We start from the raw sequence: 8,730 nt of genomic DNA on the forward strand, positions 1-8,730 counted from the left end.
TTAAGAATTCATTATATTTAATTTAATTTTTATTTTTATAATTATTTAATGGATACCTTCTTTTATAATGATTATATTTAATTAATTTAATATTTAATTCGTTTTATTATGATATGTAGGATTATTTAAATCAGATTAATTAATAGAATGACACATAAGATTATTTAATTAAGATTAATTGAGAAGATGACACATAAGATTTATAGCACGCGCTTTATAATAATGTACTAGCTTAAGGCCCGCGATTTCGCGGGCACTTTTGTATGGGCATCATCGAAATTGTGATGGCTCTAGTAAAGTCTCTTTATATACACACTATAAAGTTCATAGTAAAGTGGTAAGGTAAATCGTCAGTACAACTATATCAATTTGTGTTTAAATATTATATTTACCTATTCATGTGTGACGCCCCGTACTAAATCATCATGTACGGACCATCATCAACAGGATCATTACAAGGTTAAGTACTATATGCGTTTTCAAAACAGAGTTTGCATTCATTAATAAAAGTGACGTCATAACATACGTCAATTGTTTTACAAATCAAAAGTATGCTTCGCTAAGTAGAAGCATTAAATAAGTGTACGTGACCATAATGGTCGTTACATAACATAAGTTCATAAGTAAAAAGTTTGAATGCAACATAAGTAGTCATGCGATAACAACTCTAGGCAGCGGGTTCTACAGCACGACTAGTAAGATAGCGGAAGCGACTTCAAGCACCTGAGAAAATACATGCTTAAAAAGGTCAACACAAAGGTTGGTGAGCTATAGTTTAAGTATAACAGTTATGTAAGTAGGCCACGAGATTTCAGTGCTACAACGAGCGTTTCAAATGTATGTAAAAGTATATGCTTAACCATGGGCACCCGGTAACTAACTTAACGTTTAATGTACCCCCTTAAAGTGCACTTGGCAAGTGCGTATAACCTCGAAGTATTAAACACTCGTTAAATGCTAGCGCTACTAGCCCGAGTGGGGATGTCAAACCCTATGGATCCATATCTAAGATTCGCGTTCACGGTTCAAAAACCAATGATTAAACGTTACCGAGCTAAAGGGAATGTTTCTGCCGTTATATAACCCACACATATATAAGTTTAAGTACTCGTGCCTAGTATGTAAAACATAAAATCCGCATGTAATCTCAGTTCCCAAAAAGTTAAAGTAAAAAGGGAATGCTATAACTCACAATGATTAGACGTAACGGTAAGGTAGTAGTCGGGAAAGTGGTGTGCAAGTAACGGTCCAAACGTCCTCAACCTAAGTCAAATAGCACTAAGTCAATAAGTCGTCTCAAAAGGTTTACAAGTATGTAATTAAGGTCATAAGGGTCATCATCAATCATCATTAAACAAAAGGAAACATGTAAGACTCGTTTATGAAAGTCGTTTAAAACAAGGGCTGACTTTGGTCAGTCACCACGGCCTCTACCCTTACTGAATTAAGGTGAGACCAGTGGTCATGGCTCCGTCTATGAGTCCCTTAAGTGTGGCAAAATTTACAGAAGCAAACTCGTCTTGGTTTGACCGTGGCGACGGTCTAAGTGCGAGTAGGTCAGAAATTTCTGCACAACGTTAAAGGACATGGTAACGATCGGAGGGCCATAAATCCTAAACCGTAACTCGGATTAAGACGAGTCCTATATGAAAAGTTATCTACTCGAAAAGTTCTATCTAAAAATCAAGGTTAGAACAGCCCAGGTCTACTGGTCTGTTCCAGAAGCATCAGGTCAGTAGGTTTTGGACAGAACAGTGGGTTTTGGAGAGTTCCGGTTGTCTCGGTGCTTGATGTTCATCACGGTTCTCATCCTTGATGTGTATAGCTTCAAGTGTACAACTCGTTGATGTGTTAACATCATTTTGACCAAGGTTTGTCCATCATAACTTAAGTGCAAGTGTTGTAAGTGTTTGATGAACCAAGGTTACATGTAAGTTTATGAACAAGTTCATGAACACTAAGAAAGATCACAACCAAGTGTTGGATCCATGATACTTGCACCAAAGTGTAAGCTCTTGTTGGTTTCATGTCCTTGTTCAAATGTGTAGTAAGCAACTAACAATAAGAAAATAAAGAAAATGAATGATAAGCCTAAACCAACCATGAAGGTGGTATTCTAGTAACATACATCAAACAAGAACACAAGTAACAAAAATTAAAGATTATAAACTTTAAATCTTTTGAAACAAAATAGAGTAGAAAGCTAACTAAACAAGAAAATGATTCATAGTTGCTCATACTTTTAAAGATTCAACCAAGTTGATCTTTAAGTGAAGTAACTTCAAAGTTACTTCAAGAACTACAAGTAATGAGTTTATACAACTATGAACTTTAGTTATTTTGAAACAAAATATGTAGAACATAACTAGATAGATTATGTTCTTGAATGTTCTTGTTATAACAAGATAAAGATGAAGAAATCAAACTAGTAAGTTTGTTCTTGAAAGTTAGAAAGTAAGTAACATATAACTAGTAACTACATGTATTCAAACATTAAGTAAGAACAAGTAAACAAACAACAATTGATGATGATGTTTAAGGGGTAAAAGGCCACGGTTTTTAGGGAGAAAGAAGAAGAAGAAATGTCTTCAAATTACTTACAAAGAACAAAGAACTTGAGAGAAAAAGAGAGAAGAAAATTGCAAGTAATGTGTGTGTGTGTTTGAATGAGAGATACAAGGAATGAAGTAATGAATAAATGAAAGCAAATGACCTCCCTAAAGGCCTCAAACAATTCGGCCAGCAGCATAAGCAAGGGGGAATGGGTTTGTTTTGTGGTTACTTGGTGTTAAAGCTTACAAAAGATGGATAAAAGGGTTAGTCTCATGGGGATTATAAGGCAACTAGATTCCTTAAGCAAGTAACTAGTTAGTTTATGTTTAAATGATACTTACAAGTATGCAAGAGTGGGCTTAATGTCCATTAAAAGGAGTAGGGTGGGCTTGTGAGTCTTATTCAAGAGTCCATTTCATTAATTAAAGCCCAAGTTCAATAAATCCCAAGTTAAACCAAATAAAGCCCATGTAATTAACCTATCACATTAGTTAATTAAAATGATTAATAAAATTAATCATGAATGTAAATAATATCTTAAAATATTATTCGTGCAAGTTCCGGGTGTCACCAAGACGTTTCGGGCATTTAAAGTTCAAGTACGGGTAATTAAAGCAACATGTAAATGTAATAACATACATTCGTTTAATCAAGCGTATTAATAATAATAATTATTAATAAATAACGTAGGAAAAACCAGGGTCGTTACATCATGTCTGTCAAGAAATCTAGAAATCCAACTCCAATGTCAAGGTCTAACATCTCAACAGCTAGTTAGAAGTAATCGTCACTCGGCTATCTTTTCAGCACCAACAACCTACATTTGTTCAATAACATAACAGTCCAGTTTTGTGAAGTGTTCAAAACTCGTTTAGACGACAAGATCAAACATATCATATTGAATGTTGTCAGATCTAATGTCTAACTTCATAATTAGCTTTCATCAAAACTTTACCCTTTTTAACTTTCGATCTCGCAAAGTAAAGCCCAAGAGTAAATTTTTTTTTTTTTTTTGTTTACTCATCTTCTTCATTTACATTCTTTAGAATATCAATAGCTAGATTTTGATATAATCCCGAAATGACTTATTAAATATACTGTATCAATATGCTTATTTTGATACTATATTTTAGTTAACCCGAAAAAGAAATATTGAAGTCTCAATTGGGCAGCGGCATATTCTAGCTACAACAACAACAACAACAAAACCCAATACTACATGAGTGGGGTAAGGGGAGGTGATGTAGCCAATCCTTCCCTTATCCGAGAATAAAAATAAGTCATTTCTCCACTCAGAGTGAAACACTCTCAAAGGTAAACAAAGTCATCACTTAAAACCCCCAACTATCGAAATCACTGAAAATAATCGGCATTACTATGTTGACTAGAGGCCAATTGAAAACCGACCTAGATCAAGAACACAATCACTTGTAATTCTTAAGCTATTTGTCTAGATCACCTAAGGTGTTGAAGCACATATTGATTCACTTCTCAAATCACTAAGAGAGCTGCACAATATATGTAATCAAAGTCAAGCCTAAAACAAACTCATATCAATGGATCTTTAGCTAACTTAATAACACATGATCATGTAATTCATTCAATCAACAATATTCAATTGATTTGGGGCAAACACTAGCATTAGAGATTCATAGATAAGCAAACACAAGAGATTTAGCCAATCATAGCTAAAATTAAACTAATAATAAGCATAGAAATGTAAATCATCATCATCATCTTCAAGTTATTACAAGTAATCAATGCAAAATATGAAAAGCGAAGTGAAGATTACAACCCAAAATGTAAAGAAGATGAAGATCTAAGGTAAACAATGATGAATCTTGAGCTAGTTTCCTTGAATCCACCCTTAAAGTAATATGAGTCTACTACCTCACACCGAATCGACCATTTAAAGTTTCACACACACAAGTACCAAATTTAGTTAAGTTACATGCCAATTTAAAAGATAGATTGTTCACAAACCATGATGAAAATTTATTACCAAATTCCCGTTGAGTATCGGCTTGACATCTACACGCCCCTTCGAATGCACTCATGATAGCCCAAACGCTCCATGGGTACCTCCTTCAATTCATTGAAATTCACCTTTAAGAACTTTGCGATGCGGGTCACGTAATGACCACCAACACTTGGGAATCCCGATTTCTCACCACTTGTGTCGAATAGATAACTTGCGATAAGATTGGGAATGTGAATGTGCTTCTTCTTGTGGATAGCATGAATCAACCAAATATCAAACATTGTCATCTTATCATCGTCCACCATTCGGTGGAAGACCGAGTGTAACGACCCAGCTTTTTTGACTTGCTTTTGTGCTTTGTGCTTTCACGAAACTGCGTATTTGTGCGTACTGAGCTAGTTTATGCTCTGGGATCCTATTTCATGATAATTACTTTCGTTAATATCTTACAACGTGCTATTAAGTGTGTAATCACTTAACTTGATCCCCAAAAGCTTTTACGATCGTTAGTGTCACTTGACGTTTGAAATGAGCTATGTATTTCGGTACACGTTTAACTTTATTCATAATCGGAATATTATGACTACGTAATACTAATTGTTATTTCATAATAACAATTACTTGGGTTTTTGGATGCTTAATTGCGCTTAGTAATTTACTAGAACACACTAGTTAGTCTTGTTGGACTTTCTACCTTGTTGGACTTTAGCCCACCCTACACTAGCTAGTGGACTATTTAATTAACCCAATTATTAATAACTAGTGACCCAATAATAAGTAAGATAAATGCCCTTTTATTAGAGGGAACATACTAGCATTTTTGTTAACCATTACCCATAATGTTGCATGGGATCCTAACATAAGCACCAACTTTAGACAACCACCAACCAAAAAGTGAAAAAGGTGTCCCCCTTGTCCCCTTGGAAACCCACGGCCACACCACCCTCCCCATGCCCTCACCTCCTATAAATAGAAGCCTTATTTCACCCATTTTACACTTGATCTCATTTGCAATTTACACACACTTACTCTCTAATTCTCTCTCTAGTCTTTCTCACTCTAAAAAGTGTAAGTATTTGATTTTTTCTTCTTCTTCCCTTCTCTTTCACGAATTCATCATCATCATCAAGGGGTCTAGCTTTTTAGCTTTTGATCTTGATTACATCTTGTAGATTCAAACATGGATTTGAATCCTTCAAGAACATGGAAGATTCAAGATTTCTAGCTTTGAATCTTCACCTATTTTGTAGATCTAAATCTTTTAGCTTTAATCTTGTTATTTTGTTGTAAAGATTCAAGCTTGTGTTTGTAATCTTCATGTAACTTAAAGATCCAAGCTTTATGCTTCAAGATCTTCAAGAACAACCAAGATTCAAGCTTTCTAGCTTTGAATCTTCATTTCTTTTGTTGGATCTAAGTTCTCTAACTTATGATCTCATTATTTTATTATAAAGATCAAAATTGATGTTTGTGGTCTTCATGTAACTTAAAGATCTAAGCTTTATGCTTCAAGATCTTCAAGAACACCAAAGATTCAAGCTTTCTAGCTTTGTAATCTTATCACTTGTGTGAAAAGGATCCAAGCTCTCTAGCTTAGGGTTCCATTACTTTATTTGATCAAGATTGTGTTCATACTTGTTTGATTGAAGTAAAGTTTGTAGCTTTAGTTGTAAATAGAACTTGTATATGTGTTAAGACTAAGAATATGATGTAACCTTGGTTCATAATCCTTCTAAAGCTCTTAAATGAGTTGTAATCTTACTTGGTCTTAACATATTGTGTGTTGATGGTTGAATCTTGGTCAATATGATGCTAATCCATCAATGAGTTGTACACTTAAAGCTACAAGCATCAAGGATGAGAACCGTGATGAGCATCAAGCACCAAGAAACCCACCTGAGCACTTGTTTGCTGTTTTTCGGGATCTGATCAGATTCCTGAACTTCTGGAAAACTGATTTTCAGTTATTTCATTTCGAGTATATGACTTTTCGTTTAGGCCTCGCCTAAATCCGATATACGGTTTAGGATTTATAGCCTCCCGAAAGTCACTACGCCTTTGTAACGTTGTGCTGAAATTTCTGACCTACTCGCACTTAAACCGTCTCCACGGTCAAACGAAGATGAGTTAGGTTCTGAAAATTGGTCAGCGGTTAGAGGACGCACATATGGAGCCATAGCCACTGACTACGCCTCTTTTTAATTTGTATAGAGCTCGTAACAATTATCCAAATCCAGCCTTTTGTTTCGATCTCTATTCTTGTTAAACTTACTTAGCTTTTACAAACAATGAATGATGATGATGGTGACACTTAAACTTAATTTATGCACTTTTAAACTTTTGGGGACAACATACTGACTTAGTGACCTTTGACTTAGGTTGACGACCTTTCGGACCGACTTACTACTTGCATACTTTTCATACTGACTTTTACTGCTTATACACTGTGAGTTATAGCTTCCCTTTTTTAGTTATGCTATTTTTGGGACTGAGAATACATGTGCTTTTTATGTTTTACTTACTTGACACGAGTACTTAAACTTTACATATGTGTGGGTTATATAACAGCATAAACATTCCCCTTAGCACGGTAACGTTTAATCATTGGTTTTGAACCGGTGAACGCGAATATTAGATATGGATCCATAGGGTTTGACATCCCCACTCGGGCTAGTCGCGCTAGCATTTAATATGTGTTTGATACTTCGAGGACATACGCACTCGCAAGTGTACTTTTAGGGGGTATTACTATTACGTTAAGTTAGTTACCGGGTGCCCACGGATAAGCATATACTTTATCATACTGATTTGAATTACTGATTTGAAACGCTGGTTGAAGCACTGAAATCTCGTGGTCTACATTACTTTACTGATTACAAACAAACTATAGCTCACTAACATTCGTGTTGACTTTTTAAGCGTGTATTTCTCAGGTGCTTAGACATTGTTGCTTCCGCTTTTAGACTTGCTGTTATAGTCTTGGTGTATAGACTTGCTGTTACAGACTTAGAGATGTCTCAATCATGGAACTTTTATTTTGCATTCGTAACTTATGTTATTTTCAAACAATTGCTTTGTAACGACCTTTGTGTCACATACTTATGTTAGTGCTTCTATTCATAGGAAGCATGTTACCTTTTGTAAAACGCTATCTTTTCATGAATGCAAAACTGGTTTTTAAACAGCATATAGTGTTTGACCTTGTAATGATCCTGTTGTTGATGATCCGTACACGATGGTTTTATACGGGGCGTCACATTTGGTATCAGAGCATTGGTTGTATAGAATTAGGTTGCATTAGTGAGTCTAGACCAGGCCGAGTAGGATTCACTAATAGGACTAATCTACAACTTGCTTGTTTACCTGTTTCTGCGGAACTGCTGCATGCCACTGTATTATATTACTGCATGTTACTGCTTACTACTACTGCATGCTACTGCTTACTTTTACTGCTATATGAACTTGTTGCATGCTACTGCTTACTTTCACTGCTATGTGAACTTACTGTATGCTGCTGCTTATTCTCGCTACTGCATGCTACTATATGCTTTTTGCATGATACTTCTGTTGATACTGCTATTACTGCCATGCTATGTGCTACTGTAGACGCTCTAGGCTGCTGTAGTTACTATACCTGATTACGTGCTTGCTACCCGTCTGCTTTTCGATGTACCGACTTGGAAAATTTATCTTTCCTAGTTCAGATGTTTTTCTGAACCCTTTCCCGCACGTCTAACCCTAAGGATTAGTATTGCAATCCACCTATTACTACCGTTCCGCCGTTCCAGAGATCGAAACATTACTTCATGCAATCTAGGAGGAGTACCCCTTGGATTACACGCCTGCTAAAGTTGATCCTCAGAGGAGGAGATATGTAAGGACTTGTCGGAGTAACCGCACCCCGAGCTCACCCTAATTAGCCACATACAATGTATGAACATTAGAAGGATGTTCAGATTCTGCAAGATGACTCGTATCCTGTATACTTTCATGACCATCACTTATCTCTTTCATTCTACACCACTACTCGACGATCTAACGACACTTCTGGACTTAGGTCCCCAACACTCTTAGGAATTGGAGAAGTTGGTAGGACATCTCCTTTCACAAGGTCAGAGTGCCTTCTACTGATGCTCAGCCATACCCGAAGACTTGGGAGTCGCCTCAAAACATATCGTATTACTACTTGCTACAGG

The sequence above is a fragment of the Rutidosis leptorrhynchoides genome, chromosome 3 (genome assembly GCF_046630445.1).
Source record: "Rutidosis leptorrhynchoides isolate AG116_Rl617_1_P2 chromosome 3, CSIRO_AGI_Rlap_v1, whole genome shotgun sequence".
Taxonomy (NCBI): Eukaryota; Viridiplantae; Streptophyta; class Magnoliopsida; order Asterales; family Asteraceae; genus Rutidosis; species Rutidosis leptorrhynchoides.